At 40.7% G+C, this 25,644-nt stretch overlaps 1 long non-coding RNA gene across 1 annotated transcript in view; it reads left to right on the top strand.

Annotated features, from left to right (window-relative positions):
- LOC102449085 (uncharacterized) overlaps positions 1-6,712 on the top strand; it is a 71,568-nt gene extending 64,856 nt beyond the window's left edge. The window contains exon 3 of the long non-coding RNA XR_331264.5: positions 1,636-6,712. This is a non-coding gene — a long non-coding RNA (uncharacterized LOC102449085). The remainder of the gene's footprint in view (positions 1-1,635) is intronic.
- The last annotated feature ends 18,932 nt before the right edge of the window (positions 6,713-25,644 follow it).

Below are 25,644 nucleotides of genomic sequence, written 5' to 3'. Positions count from 1 at the left end.
AGGTTACATTTTAAAATGTGTGGAAACATATTAATGTATAAACTTATCTAAAAATGTTGCATGTAGTTCTCAAGTCTCTAGGGCTGTGTCCAGACTCAGGGGTTTTTTCGAAAAAAGTAGCCTTTTTTCGAAAAAACTTCCCCTGCGTCCAGACTCAAGCCGCGTTCTTTCGAAATTAATTCGAAAGAACGCGGCTTTTCTTTCGATGGCGGTAAACCTCATTTCACAAGGAAGAACGCCTTCTTTCGAAAGTTCCTCTTTCGAAAGAAGGCGTTCTTCAATGTAAATAGGGCTTCTTCAAAAGAGAGCATCCAGACTCACTGGATGCTTTCTTTTGAAAAAGCAAGCCGCTTTTTCGAAATTTCTCCGTGCAGTCTAGACGCTCTCTTTCGAAAGAGGCTCTTTCGAAAGATGCTTTCGAAAGAGCCTCTTTCGAAAGAAGCCTGCAGTCTAGACATAGCCTAGTATAAACCATACTCTTTCCACATGATTTAAATTTTATGGTTATATCTAGACTGCAAGCTTCTTTCAGAATAAGCTTTTCTGGAAGAGATCTTCCAGAAAAGCTTATTTTGAAAGAGAGTGTCCACACAGCAAAAGTGTAACGAAAAAATGACCTGCTTTTTTAAAAGATAGCATCCACATGGATTGGATGCAATCTCGCATTCAAGGCCACCCAGAATCAGTTCAGGCAGGGCATTAGGTCAGCAGTTGTTTCTGGGTGCTATTGACTGAGGCTAGCTAAGCCGCATGCTTAAAGGGATCCCCCCTGTACAGCCTTTTTTCAGCTTCTGCTGCTTGCTCGCCTTCCTCTCCGAGGGTCAGCAAACCTTTAGCAGTGCGTGCTCTGGTTGCCCAGCTTTTGAATGCCACAGCGTATTCCTTGCCATAGAGCCGGAGCTGCCTCCGAGCATGCGATTGTCCCACACTGCCATGCTGCAGTTTCTGCAGCAGTTTGTGCAGGCTGCCTTCATGGCCCTGCATGAGCTCGATGCCAAGCTCATCATTGAAACCCTCTCCCTGTTTGTGGGAGCAAGGCTCTTGCAACTGCACTCCACAGTGGAGAGACGCTTTTGGAGGCTCAATACCAGTTCTGACTAGTGTGACCTGCTGGTGATGGAACGGTGGGACGACCATCAGTGGCTCTAAAACTTCTGCATGCAGGAGGCCACCTTTTTGGAGCTGTGTGCCTGGCTCGCCCCTGCTTTCCAATGATGTGACACTCACCTGCGGCCTACCATCCCCCTGGAGAAGCGGGTCACCATCTGAAATTTTGCCACCCATGACAATTACCGGTCTGTGGACAACCAGTTTGGTGTGGGAAAGTTCACCATCGGGTCCCTCCTTATGGAGATAAGGCACTTTTGGGCTGCAGTCCCTGGAGCGGGGGAAGTTCTGGAAAGGGAGACCCTAGGGAAAGGGTGGGTTGGAGGTGCAGAGGTGGGAGGAGAGCCTCATCCCTGCCAGGTTCTGACATCCCGCTCTCACACAACCTTGTGGGGAGACGGCCTCATAGGCTGTGGCTCCTGCATTGTTTGAGGGTGGGGGAGGTAAGGAGGGACTCAAGGACCTCCCAAGGGCTCAGGCACCCCCTCTGATTCTCTGTTTTGTGTGTTTCTTTGTCTCCTTCTACAGATGAGGAGGGCCATCACCTCTGTCCTGCCTTGGAGACCTGGACCCCATCATGGCCAGATTTGCTGCCCTGGGCTTCCTCAACTGCAGAGGGATCATTGATGGTACCCATATTTCCCTCCATGTACCACAACATCGAGCCACCCAATACAGAAACTGCAAGGGCTATTTCTCCATGGTGCAGAAGGCCCTGGTCAACCACCATGGACAGTTCACGCACATTTTTGTTGGGTGGTCAGGCAGGGCATGTGACGCCCACATTTTTAGGAATTCCAGCCTCTACAACAAGCTGCAGGCTGGCACATTCTTCCCCTGGCATGACTTTGGGGTTGGGGACGTGCAGATGCCACTGTGCATCATGGGGGACATGGCCTACCCCTTATGCCATGACTGATGAAGCCCTACACTAGCCACCGAGCAGGAACCAATTCAATGCCCACCTAAGCAGGGCCCGTATCCAGGTTGAATGCACCTTTGGGGAACCGAGGGGAATGTGGTAGTTAAAGCCACAAGGATGGCAGGGGAGCAAGAGCAGATGGAGGAGGAACACAAACACAATTTCATTCAGAATTTTTTATACACAATGATTAAAAATTTATTCAGAAACCAAGACTCTAAACTTGATCTCCTGAAAATCAATGTTAAGAGAGCCATAGAATTTCATAGGAGCAACATAAGCTCCAAAATTATTGACCGCTACTGCTAATGTCATGTGTTAATAGTCCAGGTGTCTGGTTTCATAATCTTTCCTTATCTCAAACACTGGGTAAACTCAGACAGACCCAGACATAATCTGTACTGAAGCAGGACCAGTTTGACTAATCACAGCTATACATCAGTCCCATGATGCTCTGTGTTATTCTAGCATGCAGCATAACACAAGATAGCACATGTTAAACCTACAATCTTCCAGCTGCCTGGTGCAAGCTGAGCTAGTTTTGACCTTGCCCGGTCATCATTTCCTCTCCATAACAGTTACAGAAAGATATCTATTCCTAAGCAAATAGCAGTGGCTCTGACCTCTTCTTTAGTCACCCTTCAGTCTACCCACTTTCAGGATGTCTCTCTGTATTTTTACAGCTTGTCAGAATTCCTTGAATTAAAGATAGTGATAGTGACATAAACCAGACTAATGCTAACAGAGAGGATCCTAATTTAATAAATCTAAGGGTACTAACACAGCTTCTTATATTATTTTCTGGTGAGATGAATCCTCATATGTTTTTCTTTCTTTCTTTCTTTCTTTCTTTCTTTCTTTCTTTCTTTCTTTCTTTCTTTCTTTCTTTCTTTCTTTCTTTCTTTCTTTCTTTCTTTCTTTCTCTCCTCCCCAGCTGATGTAATTCAAAGTAGCCCCATTGCTATGGCAAGAACAAGTCTGATTTACACCATCTGAAGATCTAATTATTACATTGGCAGTAATACATTAATACATTGGTGGTAACTTTATAAGAGAAAAATAAAAGCCATGCATTTCATGTCACTGCTAGAGACCAAGAAAGGAGAAAAAATAGGCATCCAGAATGCAGTGAAGTTACTATGATTAGAAAGATAAACTATAGTTGTGGGGAGGGGAGCTAAATAAGCACAGCAGGGCAAACTTTGGGCTGAAGGAAACCATTAGAGATAATAGGTCATTCATTGATCTTAAGAGAACTGGTAAAAACAATCATAGTCTATGAAAATGTGTCCCTTTTTTATCAGCTTGTTTAACTTTTTAAAATTATCTACCTTTCTTACTAATATGTTTTTGTTTAATGCCCATCATAGAAGTATATTGGTGCCTGTAATGAATATAGGGCCTATGCAGTCTTTTCCTTTTCATTTAAACATGAGGAAGCCCTCAGCTCACAAAAGATATTGATGAGGTAGGCCAGAAGGTGTCTAGTACAAGTGCTCAGTGTCTCCAGTGAAGTTCTTAATGTCTTCCACTCACCCTGTAGTAAACATTGGAAAGGTAAAGCCCAGAATCAGCTTTGCCTTCTCATGGTATTCTCCCCTGAGTTGCTGTGGAAGAAGCTATCAATTTATCTCTCTATTTTAGGACATGCCCATCAGTGTAGTAATTCTCATGAGCCCTGCTCCTCCCTCCCTCATAATTTCTGCCCTCGCCTCTGGAGATGTTTTATGTTCCACAGAAAGACTTCCACAGATTCAGTACAGAGCTGGTATAATAATGACACTTAAACTTCTTTTGTCATCTTGTAGTCTTACTAGTCCCTTGTGGTTGGTGCTTGTCCACCTTTCATCACCTGCACTCATAAAAGTGAGGATATTTTGTCCCTCTAATAGCAATGCCACAAGATATACAAGATACACATTTTTGTAGCTATTTTCCTTATCACTGAGACACAGTGACTTCAAAGAGAGCTTGTTGATGTGAATCATATTTGAAGATAATTGTAAATGGCCTTTCCAATTTCATTTGAACCATATATTTGAATGAAGAAAAAAATGATTCTTTGATTAAAAAGAAATTGAAATCCAGTTAGATTACACTTTCAAGTTTTATCAGGTCCTCAAAGATCTGTAGAAAGGTTTTTTTTTCCAAAACAAAAAAATCCACAGCACGTACATCCCCATTCCTCTTTGCTATGAAATGTGGTTTAGCAGTGGGAGCAGGAGACCAACAGTCGAGGCTCCTGGGTTATATTTTGAACTCCACCACTGATGCCATCTCTGAATTTGGGAAAGTCATTTAACCTCTCAGTGCACCAGTTAACCCCTTTGAACACAGTGCAAATTCCCCACGGTGGAGTGCCAGACACAATTGTTTTTCCTGTCCTCTCCAAAGCACAGAGGCTCTTTTAGCTTATGCCCTTGTAGCTGCTAATTACCTTAAAGTGAGCAGGGAGGAAATGGGCCTATGACCTGTATTAAGCCATAGAGCTCATCAGCTGTGGATGGGAGGGCTTAATTGCATCATCCCGAGGGATACAGCTATGGATTCTTCTGCACTCTGGAACACTCTCTTAAGCCACTGTGGTTGGGAGGCTCCAGAGATGCCAACTTTGAAATTTCCCTGTGGAAATCTACCCCAGGACTTGCCTCTATTCCACCCATTCTCCCCAGCTCCCATCCCACATCTTCCCACCCAATCCCACCCTGCCTCTTTTTGCCTCTGCTTTGCCCCTCCTGCCCCCTAATACCTCCTATATGTCACTGAATCCGTGGGGCTGCTGGCACGTACTGAGCGTCCACTATTTTTCCCCTATAGGTGCTTCAGGCCCAGCACACCCGCAGAATTGATACCTATGGAAGGCTCTAAACTACCTCCAGTGAAGGCATATTCCTTAATGGTATAACCTGGCTCTCAATTGGTCAGTAGGATGCATTCTTGTTGACATTAAGGCCCCATTGCACTACATAATTATGCCCACTGTAAGGCCTCTTTGCTCTGACAGTGTCAAGTAAAGAGGCCTCAGAGCACATCTACAAAGCAATAAAAGACCTGCAGCACAGCATAGGCTAGCTGAGTTGAGCTCACAGGACTACAGTGCAGATGTTCAGTCTTGAATTGGAGCCTGGGCTTTGAAATCCTGCAAGGAGAGATGGTCTCAGAGTCCAGTATGAAACATCCATGTGTCTATTTTTAGTCATGCAGTGCAAGCCCTACAACCCCAGATCCACTGATGCAGGCGCCGAGATTTGATGCTCCAGCTTTTGTTGCCGTGTAGATGTAGCCTTAATGTAACTGAGAAGCAGGCCTAGTATTTGCAAAGTGCTTTAAGAGGACCCTTGTTTTATAAGTGAAAAGTATTATTATCTTTCAACTGGCTGTCAGTTGAAGGTCTCCTCAGCACCTCTTCCTCTTGGCTGGCTGGAAATATTTGGCCAGAATCAATCAACACTTAGGTAGAGTGAATTGATAAGAGTGTATGACACAGCTATTCAAATTATCTCTCTTAGAGGGAGTGTTAGAATGAAAGCTACACTACTCCAAAGCTCTCTAACCTGTTTTCACTCTACAGCTATTTGATGTATAAACTCCAGGCAATGAGAGGCGCTATACATGGGGGAATGGGTACAGTTAATAGGATGAAATTAAAAAAAAGAAAATTTAAGATAAATATTATAAAACACTTCTTTGTGATGACATTCAGAACGTTGTGGATCAGACTCCCACAGGAAGTGGAGAAAGTCCCATTGCTTTAAACAATTAAAACAATCCTAGACAAAGCATTAGAAATTTCACTGTATAAAACAATCTTGTTAAAGAACCAACAGGTCTTTTCTATCTAGATCCAGAATTCCTTTCTCAGTAATTAATGATAAAGATGTTGAAATAGATTGGAGTTTTTCTGAGTAAGGAACTGAGGATTTGTCCTCAGGAATCTATTATTTGCTCATCAGAAACAGAGATGATTTGTCCAAAGTTTGAGTTTGATGACCCATACTACTATTGGTGTGCTGAGACTATTTCCTGGTCAATATTGTCACATTATTTCCTTGTACTTTCCCATCTATCTTTAGCCATTTGTTTTCTATTGTCTTATACGTAGGTTGTAAGCTCCTTAGTCAGGACTGTCTCTTTGTTCCGTGTGTGTGCAGCACCTAGAACCAGCAGGGCCAACAGCCTCACTGGGCCACTGGGCAAGACTAGGAGGTGGGGCGGGGGGAGGGGATGCATCTACTCCATGCCCCCAGAAGAAGTAGGGCCTTGGGTGGAAGGGGTGGGGCTAGGACTAGGCTATCTTCAGTGCCACTTGAAGAGCACCTTGCCTTTCCCAAGCAACCCTCAATGCTGCCCAGAGCACAATGTGGTGCTCCAGAAGAAATTTAAAGAGCCCAAGGCATCCACTGTTGTAGAGAATCAACAAGTATAGTGCTTTGGCCGCATGACAGAGCATCCCAAGGACAAAACCAAGCAAGAGTCCTGAGCCAACAATAACAACATCTGCCCGAGTCAACGACCTTCGAGAATGCTGTGTTGGGGCTGTGAAAAAGCACAGTTTGTGAAAAAGCAGGATGTGGACTTTTAGGAAGTTGAGAGGGTATAAAGATAGTTGTAATCTTGCAATAAAATGATTTCATGCTTGCACCGGCCGGAGTCTGTGCCTTCATACACCACACACTGTTGCCACAGTAGCAGCAGAGGCATCTGGGAACTCTGGGATCTTTTGTATTACCAGCCCTGGGGAAGTTGTCTCATCCCCTGCCTTGGCAGCCCTGACTGGCACAATGGGATGTTAGTCCAGGGCTAGTGTTTCAAGGTACTACAGCAATAATAATAATAATAATAACAATAATAATAAAATAAAATAATAATAATAATAATAATAATAATAAATAAATAATGAAGACACATGAAATCAATTTATTAAAAGCCCCAGTGAAATTAAGGCTTAGTGAAAATTATTAAATATGACTACATAACATTTCTGCATCTGATTTACCAAAAGTGAAACAGCAACCACTAGTCATATGTTTCACTCTGTGACCAATTGGTGTGATGTATTTGTAGTAGCAGAGGCCCTCTTCACACAGGGGGAAGTGATAAGTACTTCAGTCACAGCAAAACTCCCACATGTATTTCCCTCCCCTCACCCAATAGATAAACTACAACACAGTACATTGTGAGAATGCTCATAAAAATCAAAAGCATTACAGGATTGATTATTTTTTCATTGACACCAGGGTAAATCAGCACTAACTCCAACAAAGTCAATGGAGTTACACTAGCATCATAATAGCATGAGAGAACAGCCAGGCTCAGTCATAGCTAAGCATAATATCAGTGTGATATAATTTTTAATTTTCACCCTGATAGGTATAATGTAGTCTTCTGCAGAGAAAAGAACCTTGACAACTCTGTCAGGAAACTGCTGTAAATCTGAAAGTTGGAAACAGGAAGCAAGGGTAACTGAAACACCACAGTGGAATGTTTCACACTTTTCTGTTTAACTAAACATATTTTACATTGCTTATAGAAAGATATACAGCACCCTGCAGATTACAAGGCTGTAAATCGTTAGAAAAGTTCTACTGCAAACTCTAAAAGTGTAGCCTTGGTGCCTTATTTTACGGTATCAGCGGGGCCCTAAGATTGAAGGATCGATGAAAATTCAGTCTGGTAGTCTCATTAATAATCAATGGGATGACTTGTTTCAATTTCATGGGCCCAGTGCACCCAACTGTTAAAACTTCTGTCACCAAAGGCATGACCATAAGGCATGTCACAGAAATTCTCTCTCCCCCTCTGTTCACCAAGTCTGATTCAACAGAGGATATTTTTTTCAGCATTGCTGCAATATTCAACAGGACAAAGGTAAATATAAAGAGGAATGAGCAAACACTTCCTTGAAGATATAATAAGAATAAAGGTGTTTTCCCTTGAAGAGATATTAAGTGCATGGCCCTGCTCTTGCAGCCTTTGGGTAAAAGGCTAGAAACACACTTCTCTGCAGAGACATCAGTGTGACTGAGACATGTAAGTGAATGTAGATAGTCTATGTGTCCCACTATTACAGGGAACAAAGATATGAAATGCAGAAGTGATGATAAGACACTGGTTTTTATTTCCTGGCTCCAGTCACTGTGCATGGGTCAATCTGATACAAGATTAATACCAAGGTCAAGCAGCAGGTGTTAGTAGCCCCTGTGTCCAATGACTGTAATCTTCCTTTTCTCTCTTTGTTTAAAGCAATCAACCAAACAAAATTATATCAGCAATGCAGTCAACACAATGCAGTCAACTTAATACCACCAATCAACAGACAAAACCTAGAATGAAGGACAGGATACCTGAATCCTCAACCTATGAAAGGAGATCTCTCATTGAACATCATTCAGTAACTACCATTTTACAATCTTTCTGATCACACGGCCACTTCTTGTTCACAAAAGACAGTTCTTTCCACAGTTGTGCAGAAGCATAAGGTAAAATGCTTTGGGCTGCATCTCACACCAGTTTTACACAAGTTGTAACTCAAGACATGGAGTTAATCTTGTTTTACACCTATTTTGAGATTAGAATCAAGCCTTTGGCACATAAAACATGGGTTAGTTTAACAGCCATAAAATTTAAAAAGAAGAAATCTGGGTTGGAAGACACAAGAGAAAAACATTTAAGAAAATTCTATTAGAACTTGACTCAGCTGTGAATGGCAATGACTTTTCAATTACTAACCACCTGGATGAAACTCAAATTATAATACAGTTTAGTAGCTTTAATCTTCATGATTCACATAGTCCTGACCTTCAGAATGCCCTTTGAAACAGATAAAAATAATTGCACCCATTTATAAAAATGGGGAAACTGAAGCAGAGGTGAAATGACCTGAACAAGTTGTATAAATGGACTACTATCAGAGATGGATTGGAAAACTGCCCCCTTTGCCCATTCTGTGATGAATGTCTCTTTCTGATCAGGTCCCTAAATAGATTTGTACTTCCTATCTGTCTGCCTAGTCTATCTGACCTTTATATCAAACACAACTCTGTAGTATCTGAGCACTTCAGAAGGTGGTACTTTGCAGAATAAGAACAAAATCGTGGCATTAGTTTTCTGTTCTGCCTGGAAGGCGATAGCCGGGGTACCTGGAAAAGTAAGATTGATTCCTAACTTGTCTTAATTTAAAAGTGCTGTACAAACTCTGGCTGTTCACACACACACACACACACACACACACTCACATATGAAAATCTTTCCCTTCCAAAGAAGGAATTTCAGCGATTACTCCAGTTTTCTGAGTTTGGAAAGAGACAGTAACACCATCGGCTCTCCTATTGGCCCAAGAGTACAGAACAATCTTCTAAATATTTCTTTTGCCACAGTGAAATTTCCAACTGATTTCTTCTTTTTAATGCTCATGCTTCATTTTAAGAGCTTGACAAGTGAGGAGGTTCATATGCTGAGAAGGGAAAGTTCCCAAGAGCTCAGTTCTGAGACAAAGAACGTTTCACGAGGAGTAACGGTAGTTCGAACTAGGAAGCCTAGTTCGAACTACCTAGTTCGTGCCCCGTGTAGCTGTGCTGCGCGGGGTTCGAACCAGCGGGGTTTTAAAAATGGCGGCTCTACACTTATGCAAATGAAGCCCGGGAAATTCAAATCCCGGGCTTCATTTGCAAGTGTGGTATGCCTACATTACCCCGCTAGTTCAAACTAGCGGGGTAGTGTAGACATACCCTCAGAAATACAGTAATTTGGGAATAAGGCTAGGTCATCTCCAATGAGGAAACCAAAACAATACTTTCTGACATAGGAAAAAAAGGTCATCTTAATTATAGACAAACCTTCAACTGCTCCCTGCAATGATTATCTTTTCCTTCTGTTGCATGTTGGATGCAGGTGGCATACATAACTTACATCACTGCTGAGATCCATTGAAGGTGTGTAGAACCTCTCTTATCACTCTTCTTTCCACTGCTCCTCTTCCATTCTGCCCCTGAATAGCAAGGTTGTCCTCTCCTGGGGTTCCTTTTGCCAGGGTCATCTCTGGGAGGGAAAGCTTTCATTTGCTCTACGGTCCTTTCGAGCCAGCCCAAAAGGGGACATTGTGCAAAAGCTAAATTTCTCCCTCCACTTTCATTTCAGGCCACATTATGACGGGACCCCGACAGGTTGTACAAAGGAAGGGGATTGTACAATGATCTTTCCACCACTTCATGACTATGCCCAGTTGCCAGTAGATTTTAGCCTATGCATTTCCTGTTAAAGTCCCCTCTTCCTTCCTCCAGAGTGCAGGCACTGCCACGGGATCAAGGAAGGATGATTAGAAGGTCAGCTGTGCAGCAAAGAGTATGTAGCACTCCCTAAAAAGCATAGCAAGGATATACTCACCTGGCACACAAACAATCTACGCAATAGAGTAGGCTGCAGTATTTCCTCTCAATTCTTGTTTCAGGACATAGGATTCATCTGCCATGAAGAAAAGGCAATCACTAGCCCCCCAAAATATGTAGATCCCACCTGGATCTTGAGGCTTTGCCGGGCCATGTACACAGAGGCTCTGTGTTTACCCTGTGGTCTGGATTTCTATGGCTTTTATTCAATGCCAGAAACTCCAATAGCTGTTGCTACCCTGAAGATTCCCTCTAAGTTTCACCACAGAAGCTGAATTCCAGTGGAAATTGATTATAGCTTCTATGTGTTCCTCTTTCAGCCCTGCCTCCTCCTCTTCTGACTGACGCAGAAACCTCATAGGGATTTCCAGATCTATTGAATGACCTTTGTGGGTCAACTGAAGGATGTTGCTGCGGACGTTGCTAACTTTTCTGGGAATGGAAAAAGGTCCACCCATTGGTTTCAAGGGCATAATCTAGGCCTAAATTAAGGCTGATCTCTGGGAAATGCTGCTTTAGCTAAAAGCTCTTAATCCTGAGAGAATCATAATCCAGCATCATACTCTGCTTGTCATTAACCCAGTGTACTGGATCTTATTAGAAACAAGTGACTGATCTGGGAAGAGAAATTGTTGATTTTATGTCTGTGGTCCATTGCCAAAAAACTGCACTAGGGCTCGATTGTCTGTGACATTTTGCATTTAAAGAGGCGCATAGGAGGTATTAAGCTATGAAAAATTGCTACTGTATAAGAGATGAGGCTTCCCCAAGGATCTGAGCCAGCTCAGTAACATGTGTGGCATGTGTCTTTCCTAAGGAACATATTCTGGCTTGTAAACCCATAGGCTGTGTCTAGATTGGCCAGTTTTTCTGGAAAATCAGCCGCTTTTCTGGAAAAACTTGCCAGCTGTCTACACTGGCCTCTTGAATTTCCACAAAAACACTGATGATCTCATGTAAGATTGTCAGTGTTCTTGCGGAAATACTATGCTGCTCTCATTCGGGCAAAAGTCCTTTTGCGCAAAACTTTTGCGCAAAAGGGCCAGTGTAGACAGCTCAGATTTGTTTTCTGCAAAAAAGCCCCGATCGCGAAAATGGCGATCAGGGCTTTTTTGCGGAAAAGCGCGTCTAGATTGGCAAGGATGCTTTTCCGCAAAAAGTGCTTTTGCGGAAAAGCGTCCATTCCAATCTAGACGCTCTGTTCCGAAAATGCTTTTAACGGAAAACTTTTCCGTTAAAAGCATTTCTGGAAAATCATGCCAGTCTAGACACAGCCATATAGCTTATTAGATGTGGGTGGAGGAGGGGTGCATAGCAGTGGACTCTTCTGGCATTATTTACTAGATACAGAGGGTTTTTCCCCCATTCTGGCTCAACATTGCTGACTATTGCAAAAGGGTCTAGTTCCTTGTTCTTACCACCAGTTTCTAACAGTTTCTACAGGTGAAGTCATGCTGAAGTGGAAGACATTGGGGCACAAAGCTTCATGAGAACAGCCCATGAATCTTCAGACTCACTTAATTTGGAGTAACCTGGACCAATGCTTCATTATACCCTTAGAACCTAACAGATAGAAGGAGCAAGGAGGGGTACTTAGCACTACCAATCTGTAGAATATTTCAGTTTCATTGAAGGCAGACCCTATGAACCCAACGGGACAATGTGAGGGAATCCCTGTGAGGGAAAGCTTATGATATCCTCCTCTGAGCAAATTCTATAGGTTTTCTCAGACCAGGTGGTAATCCACACCCTGGATTAAATCTGGGGGCTGGGATTCAGGAAATAAACTTGGTTCCTGACACTACTACCACTGGATTGCTTTGATCTTGAGCAAGTCATGTATCTCTCTCTTCAGCTTACCTATGGAAATATTAAATAGTCAAGTTTCTAGAGTTCCCTGAGATGTGTGGATGACAAATATAATAAAAGTGCAAAATGTATTATTCTTGCTGCTTATTTATTCACATTTTGTAACGAGAGTATTTGTTTCCTTGAAAAGTAAAAAACACAATCAAATGAATCTCTCATCAGAGACCCATCAGTAGCCAGCAATCTGAGTAGCATCATAAAATTAAGAATAACTTTTCTTAATGCAGAAAATAGGGGGAGGAGATCAGCTATTCATGAATCTGTCAAAGAGACTGAAGCCTGAGTTGTTTGCTGATGCACTCATACACCATTTATATCTGATTTCACTCTGCATTAAATACCTTTATGTGCTATTTTTAATTCTTGTTGGCAGAGAGAACCACTCTCTCAAATGTCATATGCTTCCAAAGACAAATATAGACATGGATCTGTTTAGATTTTGGGACAAGTTTAAACTAATACATGCTAAGGACAGATTCTGTTTTCCTTTTACACTGCTGCAAATCTGGAGTAACTCTGCAGACTTCAGCAGAGATATTTATAGGTTTACAGCTGCATTAAAGATTTTGGCTTTGTAGACTTAAGCTGCATCATATATTTTTCTTCACCCTAAAGTCATGAAGCCTTTCCATAAAATGACAGGCATACATTTTGCTTTGTATTTTGAAAGATAAAAGGGTTAGGTTAAGTCAATGTGTACACATCAGATTTTCAAAAAATACATAGGTGCCTAAAGATGCTAAAGTGCTTACAGAGTTTAGCTGCTTTTGAAAATCCAACTAGATGCTTATCTGCATCTTTAGCTACCTTACTACCATTAACAATCTGGTCCCAGGTGAAGTCTTCACAGGACATACAATAAGGAAATCATTCAGATTTGATAACCATAGACAAATACATCTATAGTATAGTTTCAGTAAACTTGCATTGGGGATTTAACTATGCACTTTATACACTATACTTCCACAAAGAGGAAATCTTTAGCAGTGATTAGTGTATGGGAGCTGTGTGGATATAGGGAAAAGGAAGAAGCACACACCGAATTTATCTGTGCAGAGGCTTTTCTACAAGGAGAAAAATTAGTACACTGTAAAAATGCCTTTTTAAAAATGTCATGGTGCTGGTAACAATTAAAAACAGTTGTACACATCTGCCTCCAGACTCACACCGACAGCCACATCAATATTTATAAATTTTGGTGAAAATGCAGGTGGTTACCGGAGGGATTCCTTCCCAAATCGTCATAAGTGAGCTCTACTCCTGATTGCCTCACCTTAACTGCTAGCTGTCACAAGATGGACATATGGAAATGAAAGCACATAAAGTTAAAAGTTGTTTCTGAGAATTTATTCCACAGTATCCAAAGCAAAGTGATCAAGTGGGAAAGAACAATAAATGAAGTGAAGTTGTGGGGCTGAGGAAGCTGCTCCTAGTGCACGATGTCCCATGAGAGAGGCACATAGCTCCTGGAAGGTGGACTTCCGCATACAGAAGTTTCGGAGCCAAGCCTCGTCGTTCCACTGCTCCATAACAAGCTGGTCCCACCAGTCTGAACTGGTGTCCAGCCTCCAAACTCGCCTCTGCAGGAATAATTTTGATGGCAAGGGCAGTGGGGCTGCAGCCCAAGTTAGGGGCTCAAAGCTGGGCTCTGAATCCAGCTCTGCCACAAACATCATGATGGTCTCATGAAGATACAGCAGAACTTCCAGCATCACAGTGTGGGGCCATAGCCTGCCCAGGAGCAGCTCAGGCTCCATGGACAAAAACAGAGTGAAAAGCAGAAAAAAACCCTGAAAATAAACTGCTGTGGGGTCCGAGGAAGCAGGGCAACCAGAGCAAGCACTGCAGAGCTTTGCTTTCCCTCCAGGACTTTGGTTCTCAACTGGTGGTCCATGGACCACTGGTGGTCCATGGTGATTTCTTCAGTGGTCCACAGGAACATTGTCCAAAGTCACACGGTGTGAGCAGGTGCTGCTGTTAGGCTGTTTTACGCCGTGTTCACAAGCACGCAGCGCGTCATCCATAGAGTCACCTAGGACGCAACCGCGTTGTGTTGCCAGTAACTTCCGTCTGAGGCTCTGATCATCAGTGTAGCTGCTGCCATCATGCTGAGCGGTGGCTTTTTTATCATGTCTCAAAAAGGAGATGGTCCACGAAATTTTTTTGATTGGCCTGGTGTTCCATGGACTGAAATGAGTTGAGAACCACTGCTCCAAGAGGTAAGCAAGCCAGAATCAAGAGTAGAGCAACAGCTGTCCAGAGGGATCCCTTTAAGCACGTGTCTCTGCGAAGGGCATGAAGCAGCACCTGGAAATAAACGTTGACCCCATTCCCTGCCAGAAGCACTTCCAGGTGCCTTTTTTTTCCGAAAGAGCATCCCACAATCTGGACGCTCTTTTTCGAAAAAGTGGATTGTTTTTTTCAATCTGTTTCATGCAATCTAGATGCTCATTTTCGATAGAAAGCCTCTTTCGAAAAATGTGTGTAGTCTAGACATACCCTACGTGGTGTTGCATGAATACATATACAGATAATTATGGGTTTTTATTATGAAAGACAATGGGGTTTACCTTGGACTTTCGTTTTTCGACATGATGCCAATAAATCATCACTTCTAAGCACAGGGGCAAAGTTCTGTTTCATTGGATCCAGCAGTGGGTATCTTGAGATGCCACTGCAGTGGATCTTCCCAGTGTTGCAACAGCCAATGTCTCTCCTATCACAGATGAGGAAATAGCTCCTATGGGGGATGGTTCTCTCTGAATCCTTAGCTGCACAGTGTCCAGGGTTTTCTGATGCCTTGTTTACTTCATAGAATACTACCTCACTGGCATATGACAGAACTCTGTGTTTTGCTGAGTCAAATTCATTTGAAATTAAGGAGTTTTCATTCACATGAAATCAGCAATTTATCCTTTTAGGCTTGAGCTGGTTTTGGGTGTGAGGCAGATAGCACTGATTGGGGAATGTTTTCTTTTCTTCTATTTTCAAGCCAAATGAAAAATCCCCAGTATGATAAATACCCCAATATGTCCCCAAAACAATAAATACCCATTTTCACTTCAGGTTCAAGTATCATTATCAGAAGATAATGTAGGGTTATATTTTTAAGTCCTTTTGTTTTGATTCTTAGATATCAGACGGGATAGATACCGATTTTTTTTCAATCACATTGCATTTTTCTGGCTTTTTGAGCTGCCCAACAGCCAAAAAATTGCATGTACATTTTAGTTCAGTATTTCAAATCAACAAGCAAAAGAGTTTTGTTTGGTTGGTTTGATGGAGTACAGTAATAATGGCACTTTGCGGTGCAAAACCAATATGGATATAACAAGCTGGCACACATATTTCATATCCCTCTCCCCAACAAAAGATCATTCTATACTCTGATTTTGTTTAAAACCTAAGAGCCAAATTCAGAGGTGATATGTAAAGCAATGTAATTCAGATTTCTTTATGATCAGTGAAATACTCTTAGATTATCTTACACACTTGGTATAGTTTGTATGATGTGGAGCTGAGAAAATATAAGAAATATATTGGGTAAAGAAGGGGATAACGTTCTTTAATGTCTGCTTCCTAATATCTAGTTGCTTTTCTTGCTCTGGGTATTCAGAGAATGTTTACATCAATGTACACCTCTTTAGACTCCCTTACACATTGCTAGATTCACAATGCCAAATGCATAGTGATGTGCAAGAAGCAACCTGGAAAGTTGCATAAGGATGAGTCTAAGAACTAAGTGGATCAGTATAAGTCTAAGGCTATGTCTACACTGCCACTTTAATGCACCGAAACTTTCTCATGCAAGTGTGAAAAATCACCCTCCTGAGTGCAGCAAGTTTCAGCACTGTAAAGTACCAGTGTAAATAGTGCTTCAGCACTAGAAACCCCACTCCCGTGCTGTTAATTACTTCCCTTATGGAAGTGGGTTTTTACAGTGTTAGGAGTGCTCATTCCCAGTGCTGGTGCTCTGACTACACAGCCATGTTAAAGTGCTAAGGCTTAATCTATATGCAAGATCTTCATCATCTTTTCTATTGCAGGTAGGGCCAATAGTATCTAGTTTCAGTAGCTAGATTGCCAGAAACCTCACTTCCAGGTCAATTGTATAGATGGGAAACTGAGGCACAGAGAGGCTAAGTAACTTGCTCATAATCACTCAGAAAGTCTATAGTGGAGCTGAAACTTGAATCCATAAAGCATCCTTCTTTATACACAAGCCATATACTGTTTCATTGTACTGGTATAGCTAAAGAAGTACAGCTCCTCCTCTCTAGCGTGAACATAGTTATATCACCAGGAGCAGGGGGAGGCAACAGAATTGCTGGGAACCTGGGCAAGGTAGGAGGGAACAGCTCTGCATTCCCAAAAGGAGCAGGGCCTTGGGCAGAAGGGGTAGGGGTGGGGGCAGCCAGCCCTTGGTGCTGCCCAAACTGTGTTGTGTCTCTTCTCCCCCCCCTCCCACCCCCTCCCACACTGCTTCTCAGAGCTCACTGACTGGGGCTCCAGAGATGGTTTAAAGGGTCCAGGGATCCAGCTGCTGCCACTGTGGTAACACCCAGGAGTCCCAGGCCCTTTTGAATCACCAGGCCCTTGGGCAGTTGCCCCCTTTGTACCCTCCTCCCTGTCAATGGGCCTACAAATCACTATCATTTCTTTCTTCCTCCCTTTCTTCCTTTCTTTCCCCATGCTCTCAGGTGCATAAGGGTCCATCAGTTTCTTGTAATTTTTTTCAGTCTTGTGGGGACTGCTCAGGTTTCTGATGTACAGTATATGGCTTCTCTCACTGTTGTTCTGTGTAATGTTTCTGTAGGTCACACTCCTTTTTCTGAAGGGTGTCTAAATTATCACTTGACACTGAAGTCATGTTGGAGGCATCCTTAAAGCATGTCTTAAATATGTCCATTGCTGTTTCTTTCCATGTTTGATACTTTAGAACTATATTGGTTTAATTCCTATCATTAGGTTATACCAACACATCTCCCCCCACCCCACCTCCAAACAGCCCTTTCCTATGTTAACAAGGCCAAAGATTTGATATAGACTAGGATTTAAGGGTTTGTTGTTAGAATGTGTTTTTTATCTCAGTCTAGTTAACACTTTCTAAAACTCTAGTTGGGACAAAGTATGCTGTACATGGTTCAGAAAAGGCTATACTCCTCCATAGGCTTTGTTCAACCATCTTAGTATGTGTAAAGTACAGCTTTCATTTGTTGATCTACACTAGAGACTTTTGATAGTTTAGAAATGTCACTAGGTGATGTATTTATTACATGTGTTTACTGACTTTTTGTATCCATATTGTTTTTTTATCACCAAGTGTCATTGCTGTATTCCATCAGTTAAATATTCTTAGACTAACATACTCAGCATCAAACCAACCAAACAAAATTCTTTTGCTTGTTGACTTGAAATCCTAAACTAAAATGGTGATGTAAATGTAATTTTTTTGGCAGTGGAGCAGCTCAAAAAACCAGAAAAATGCAGTGTGATTGAAAAAACCTGTCTCTGTCCTGTGTGATTGTCATCTGAAAAGCAAAACAAAAGGACTTAAAAATATATAACCCTACATTATCTTTTGATGTGGCATATATTGAAACTTTGGCTAATCTATATTCTGATTCACTGTCAATTATACAATGGAATATGTATTTAAGGAAAATGTGGTTGGGTAGTAGTAAACCTACCAGATTATAAATAGCTCCTCAGAGCCAGTAAACAGCTATTTAGAAACAATGGAATCTATTTATTACCAGATGACTTACTCCTAAGGTCAATTATTGTTGCAAACATTTAATTAAAAGGCAATGTAAATTTCATGAATCCACTGAGTGAGGAAAAAAATGTGCTTGCTCTATACGCGGAGAAGGTGAACGACAGAACTGCTTTGCCATCATTCTAGCTGAAATTGAATTATTCCTTAAAAGTCCTGCTTTTAGAAGATACACAAACTTCCTTGTCCATTTTCCCCTAAAATATTATCTCCAATAATTTTAAAACATACTGAGAAATAGATTTATGAGAGTGGAAATAAAATTGAAAGATTGTTTTTAAGCATAGAAAAGTAGGGTCTGTATTTTGATTGTGATTTTTTTTAAAGAATAATATGAGATTGGTATTAAAACAGGGTCCCAAGTTTTTAATTATATAAATCTGTCATTTAACAGGAATGTGCCCTACAATTTTAGCATCAGATTCTAATCCTCTGGAGAAAGGGGAGGGACATCACTCTGTGACTCCATCCCTGATAATTACTTAATTAGGCGTCAAGTGCTAAATACTGAATCCAAACAATTCAAAGGGACATTTACCAAACAAAGGAATTTGTCATCTGAATGGACTCTGTTCATGTCTTGAAAAACATTTATTTCATGTCTTTAGAAAGGGCTTAAATAATAACAACCCCTAGCATGTGAAATTTACATTTTAAAGCCCATATTTCTTGCAGGGATTTTGTTTCAGTTTTAATGTAATTCATTCTTGGAAATTAAAGTTATGTACCAAATGTACCCAGGCAGAACCTCAGTGCTTGCCTTGGCAACATCAAAGCCTTGCTTTTGCTGAACCAAAGGTTGTCTTACAATTGTACTGAAACCCTGCCTGATGTTATGAACCATATACTGGGACAGTTTCTCCTGTTCTTACTCAGGCAAAACTTCTAATCAAGTAAAATCAATTCCTTTTCCTTTTTCAAACCAGTCTAATAATGTCCATTAATATCCAATAATGTTAAAGATTGCCTTGAGAGGCAGGTTTTGGGGATTTTAGCCCCAAAGAAGTAGAATATGCTACCTGTTTCTTTGAAACATGGATTGGATGGGTTTGCTACTAGCCATCAACATTTTCCTTAAATACATATTCCATTGTATAATTGACAGTGAATCATATTTTATCTATAAAAGCTACATACTAGCTTTGATCCCTGTGTAGAAAGAACACTCACTGGTAGGAATGGGACTGTGGAGATGATAGTCATATTAACACCACTGAAGATCCTCTTACCTTGTTTAATATAAACTGGGCCAGATAGAGTAATACATTTTAAAGGCCAGAAAAGACCATTATGATAATCTAGTCTGACCTCCTGCATAACATGTCAGAGAATAAAATGTGCAGAATTCAATTGCTGGTTCACACAGGAAGTAGAAGAGAGTGCAAAAAAAGTCTCTGTTTTCTGCTCCACCTGAACAAAGGAGAGGCACAATAAGGATACTTCCACCAGGAGAAAGATTTATCTTTCCTAGCATCCCAGCATGCAAATTAACCCACAGGAGTCCGAGACTGTTAGTAAGGAGACAGGGCTCAGGCTCTTCCACTGGCTCATAGAGTCAGTTTGTAATAGTCACCCATGGAGAGCACATAATCACACACGGGAAAGCCATGTTATGCCATGGAAAGGGATGTGCAGTGAACCCAGACTTCTACCTGTGTGTGCTAGAGCAGGAGACACAATTCTCTGTAGTTTCTCTTCATTGTGTTCCTTCAGCCCTCTCACAGGAAAGTTCCCCTGAAGCTCAAGCAGCTTCTGCAGAAACAGAAGTTCACTTGAAGCAGAACTGTGTTGTGCATTGACACATTGACAAAGCTGGCATTTTGCTTCTACATACTTTGAGTTTCACTCAATCTGAGTGGGTTTCAGTTCACAGGATCTCTTACCATTTGGACTTGCTGCATTGTCTTTAAGTGTGAACGGTATTAAGTGACAGTTTATCTGCAATTTAAAAAAAACAAATTAAATGAAGGTAAAGTCTTGCATATTGGTTTCCAATTCTTCTCTTTCTTCTTGTTCGAAACTAAAGGGGACATTGTATGAAGAGGTCAAATAGTAATTGCTGTAATCTCCTATGAAACTCTATGAGTCTCTCAGGTAAATATGCACAGGAAACTCATTTAAGCAACCTTAGTAATAATTAGCCCATTTTCCCTGCTAACAGAGCAAGGAGTTGTTTATGCAATTCAGAAAATTTATCTTATTTACCCAATGGGATATTACTCTTCATTGTGTAAATATATATCTAGTAACATAGTACTCTTATTCTTTCCATTATCTATACATTTCATACCCTTATATTTTAAAATTCTATACATTCCTCAGATGAAATTCACTGTTTGTATGACAAATAATGTTTACTATGTATCTTACTGCAATCCCCATGGAAAGCATATAAGCCATTCAGCACTGACACAATTAAGCAGACCACAGTTAGGTCAGCTGAGGATACTATATTTACACACCAGTGACTAATTCAAAACATAACTTTGTGCATTACAGCACTAATGGCTTCACCATCCTAAGCTCACTTTATATGAGAATCAGAAAAATAATCAACTATAAAACTTTTTCCTGGGTGAATGGGGATACCTCCCACTCACTTTCTATATTAGGTGTTGCTGGGACTGTGGATAAAATGGATCTTATAATTCAAGCAGCCTGAGCTGCACAATTAAAAAAAAAACAAAAAACAAAAAACAAACAAACACCACAGCTTTGACCAGCTTTCTGCTGAGAAACCAAAGTTTTATTACCTTATGTGTAAACTGGCGATTCCAGGTTTCAAGTGGCTGACATCACTGTTAAGAAACTGGCTATTATAATACTATCAAAAAACAAACACAGGACAAAACCTGAGCTGGTCATTGGAGTGATGAAATTTTATGACCTGATAGCTCAGATCTTGCCGCGAAGCCTGAGGTCTTCAGTGTTTCAATGTAGAGAGGCCTTTATTGCTAGCCCAAGTGGCTTGAGAGATACCAGATCAATGTGGGTTATTTCCACACAGGAAGATTAACAAGCTTCCTGAGTATTTTCAGAGTTTTCAACTAATCATTTCCATGTGGGCAGGTCAGAGAAGAAAGGTATTTCCTTCTTGAGGATGACAGGGTTTCTGTCCACTGAGCATGTAGATCTCCTAGGGCTGGACTTGGTGCCTACACCATCTTCAGGCTCCTGCTCTCCTCCATGACAGCACCAGTGCTATCCCACCTTCCAGCACGCAGAGGTTAGGAGAAGGCAGTTTATTCAGTAACAGAAGAATTACCTTAAATTAACACTGCAAATGGTAAGTGCTAACATAGATTGAATGGGAGCCAGTGCTACAGCAAGTGGACTCCTCCATGGAGCACAATCTCCGGTGAGCACTCATGGATTGCCTTCTCCTGGGTCGGTGTGGGGAAAAGGGGAGGAAAATGCCAGGCAGTCAGCTCCCATTTCTTTTGTGCCCCTAACCAGTGTAACTGCCCAAATCCACTGTTCAGGGATTTCTTCACTCCTCCTGGGATTTGGAGTGCAGGAGACTAACTGACCTTTCATAAGCCAGCGCCTAATGCTACAGGTCTTGCTCACTCCAGTTTCATTAGAATGGAAAAGGAACCATATTATTTATGTGTGTGGAAGCTGGCAGTATATATTAAGATTTCAAAAGTGTGTTCAGTGTGCCTGGCCTTAATGCGCATGCTGGTGAGTGTCTGTGCTGGAGTGCAAGAATGAAAGATTATTTTCATGAACTTGTGCTTTACAAAAGGAAGTGATATAACAACCTCAGCTTACATTTAACTCTGAAAAAAGTAATGAGTTTGTCCAGTTCTTGCATCATTTAATAAGTGCTTTTTGAAGAACAACAACAGGCTGCTGATAAAACATGCCCAGATACAAAGCGAACATGCAACAATTTGTCTTCCTCCCATCGTATGTTATGGCTTTCATACTTTTGTGTTTCCTTGCAAGTTCCTTTCCTTATATTTCCTCTTACAGAAGTGTGAATCATTTTCATTTGCATCTTTTCTTTTCCCTGCAAATATTTACCTTATTAATATGATATACAGAGCAACACCAAACCTTTGCATGTACTTCACAGGTTCTTCCTGGTGCTGCACCTTGGGCTAAAATCTACCCCACGCCCCCGGCCAGGTGAAAGCAACATAGATATACAATCTGATGAAGCAGAATTTTCCAGTCACTTTGCATTTCTGTCAATGATGACAGAAGGTGGAGAAGAGAACTGGGTGCTTTGTTCTCTCCCTTTATTGTTTACTTTGTAATATATATCTGCATGTTGTCTGGGCAGGTAACCCTGTTCTATTACATTAGTTACATGAAAGGAGGGCACGCAGCTGGTGGGTAGTTGGACTAGTGGAAGTCAGGCCAATGGTCAGAGCCTGAATCAGGCATAAAAATCAGGGTAAAAGTAGGGGTAGAACAAGGCTGCTGCAAGAGCAGGGCTGCAGAAGGGTTAGGGACAAGACTGGAGTTGGGTAAGGAGTCCATATCCACTACCAAGTAGCAGAGAGTTCCAGACCATGAAGCAATAGTGAGCAGACCAAACTGCTGTTTGTCCTCTGAGGATTATACACCTGCTCTCAGAGTCACCAAGCCAGCTTCTGGTTTGTAGCTTGATGAGATTATAGTTCAGGGATGACACAGCACAAAGGAAAGAATGGCAGCACTGATAACAGGTGAAGTATTCTGCTTGTTTGGATGGAAAATGAAAACCAGTGGCAGGTTGGGAGTGTGGATAAGTGAAGTACTAGTTGACGGAGAACTGGTGGCCAATAAAATTTGAGAAAGGATAGAACAGGGAGAGAGAGAGAGAAAATGATGTGGTGTGTTTTATTAAATTACATGATACAGATGGCTAAAACAATGAAAGATTTCAGTCTTCTTTGCTTTTTGAAGAGAAGATTAAAATATCACTTGATCACAGTGTATAAGTAGCTACACAGGGGGAAAGATACTAGAAGGCTCTTTATTCTAGGAAAAAAAGACATGACAGGTTCTAATGGCTCAAAATTTGAAGTTAAACTAATGTAAACTGGAAATAAGGCACATTTTTTTAACACCTGGGATAAATTAACCATTGGAGCAGCATCTCAAAGGAGCAGATATCTTTCCAAGAGATATTTTGTAGCTCAACCATATTTTATTGAGTTTAATGCAAATATAACTGGTTGATATTGTATCACCTGAGTTATGCTGCAGAGCAAATTATATGATAATATTCTCTTTCTGGAAATAAAATCTAGAACACTTGTTTGGGTAAAAGGAAAACCAATACAAATATTTGTTAACAAGTCAAAAGAGACTGAAACCAAAGCTTTTGGAAAGTATGAAAAATGTTCAGCTAAGCTGATAAACATTAGTTCACTTTTATGATTGCCTCTGCTCTCCTTGATGCCAGGTTGAAGTGCTCCAAATACCATAAGAAAGCTCAATCCCATATAGCAATACAAGAAAAAAATAAATAGCATTTGAATGTAAAAGGAAACTTGTCCTGATCAGATTTCTACCTGAATATTTCATACCCAAGAGGTTAGGAACTTTCTAGCTAGAAAGTATTGTGGTATTCTGCTGATCCCAATGATGTTCTCTTCCTTTTAAAACACTTTTGATATCTACTGAAGTAAAATGCTTTATAAGAGCTAGGTATCGTTATTATCAATTAAAGTGAAATTCCAAGGTTTTTGAAGTCATCCGGAATAACTTATGCCAAATTTGCCTAAATCTGTATTAAAATAAGACAAGCAAGATTCAAGATATCCTCAGTATGTGTACATCAGCAGAGGTCCACTAATTCCAATTTATACCCTCTAAGATTCTGGGCAACAATTCAGAATATTTCCCACCCCTTTTTGTAAATTGCCTCTGATTATCTCAAGCTGCTTTCTAAAAAGTTCCAGAATACCCCCAATGAAATAAGTAAATATCATTATTCCCATTTTACAGAGATGACCTCAAAGTTGAAGGGCCTGCTCTCAAGATTAGTAAATGGCAAAATCCACATTGACTTCAGTGGGAACAGGATGTTTGTTTCTACTATTTGTGCTACAGGAGATTTCAAAGGCTCCATTATGTAACTACTGTTCAAACATATATTAAAAAACCCTATGTCTCACAACATTTGCCATCTGAATTAAGAGAAGTCACAGCAAGTTCTTTAACAGACAGTTGGAGGAGTAAAGACAAATATAACATTGCTATGAACACTTGGTCACATTTACCAGCTTGGTGACAATTTAATTTCAAATTGAAATATTTATAGTTAACTATAATCAACCAAAATTATAAATGCTAAAAATAAAACAGAATAAAAAATTATACCAGAAGTCCTTAGTTCTTACTGGCCACCTCTCTAGCCATTATCAGTTGACAATTTATCATGGGCATCACATTAGATATGAGTTTTGAGGAAGGATTTGAAAGAGATTTTAACTTTGCCTATTACTGTACTTCAGAGAGAGTGCTCTATACACAAAGAGCAGCATGGGGGAAAAACTGTGAAGGCATTTGTGTGATCCAGGATCCCCTGCTTCTAAACTGTGTTGCTTCACAAAACTTCTTCCCCTTTTTTGGCAAATTGTGTTAGTAGATCGATTGTGTATAGAAACATCAGTGGTATTAGTGCAAACCATATATTTTAATAAATTTGCAAAATTAAAATATAAAAAAAGCATCACTAGCATTTCTGGTTTGGAGCAGCTAAAAGATTTAAAACAGCATTGATAACAAGCCAAGAAAATTAAAGGTAGAGAAAGTAGAAAGCAGTTAGCAATCAGTAGTGGATGACGGAGGAACAGTAAATAACGAGGAAGAATGCAGACAAATGCAGATCGACATATAGCACATTCAAATGCTAACAGATGACAGACAGTTCAATGCAGACAAAAGAAATGTAATTATGACTTTGATGAGCCTTCGTGGCACAAGACTGCTTTTTGTTCATAATAAAGCATGAGGAGTAAAAAAATAGATTTTAAAAAAATGTGGGGAGGCAAGTCATTGTGTATCATTTAATGAATTATGAGAAAAAGAAAGAAAAAAGACAAATCAATGCCTCTAATGAGTCTTAATAGCCCAAATGTGTTTGTTCATGTGCGTGTGCATGCATGCTTCACAAAGCATTTAGAAAAATAGTGCAAAACAAAAAGAACTCCATGTGCCATTAAATTCAAGGTTCCTTGCTGGCTACTCAGCTAGAATCACATCATCAATTTCTTTGACTTCTGTTTCTTCATCCTTAGCTTTTTTATTATTTTATTTTAATCAAGAGCTGTAGCTTGTACAAATAGCCAGGATCTTACACAGATTTTGTGCACATTCCTCTTAAACATCACATACTGGCCAATGTCAGAAGTAGGAGGAGGATGCCCTAAGTGTGCTAGAGGCCTGATCCATTAAAACAAAAGCTATGTTCTCTGCTGATATAAATGGGCACAGTTCCTTTGACTTAGAGTTTCACCTACTTACATCAATAGAGGAATTTCTCCCATAATTCCATATGGATGGTCATTACTTAGTTGACAGGAGACAACTAAGAACATTCCCACTAGACTTCTGATTAGAATTTTGGAATAATTAAAGAAGAA

Source organism: Pelodiscus sinensis, chromosome 5 (genome assembly GCF_052426305.1).
Source record: "Pelodiscus sinensis isolate ZL-2025 chromosome 5, ASM5242630v1, whole genome shotgun sequence".
Taxonomy (NCBI): domain Eukaryota; kingdom Metazoa; phylum Chordata; order Testudines; family Trionychidae; genus Pelodiscus; species Pelodiscus sinensis.
The sequence above is the reverse complement of the archived record's forward strand: the minus strand, read 5'-3'. Positions and strand labels throughout refer to the sequence as shown.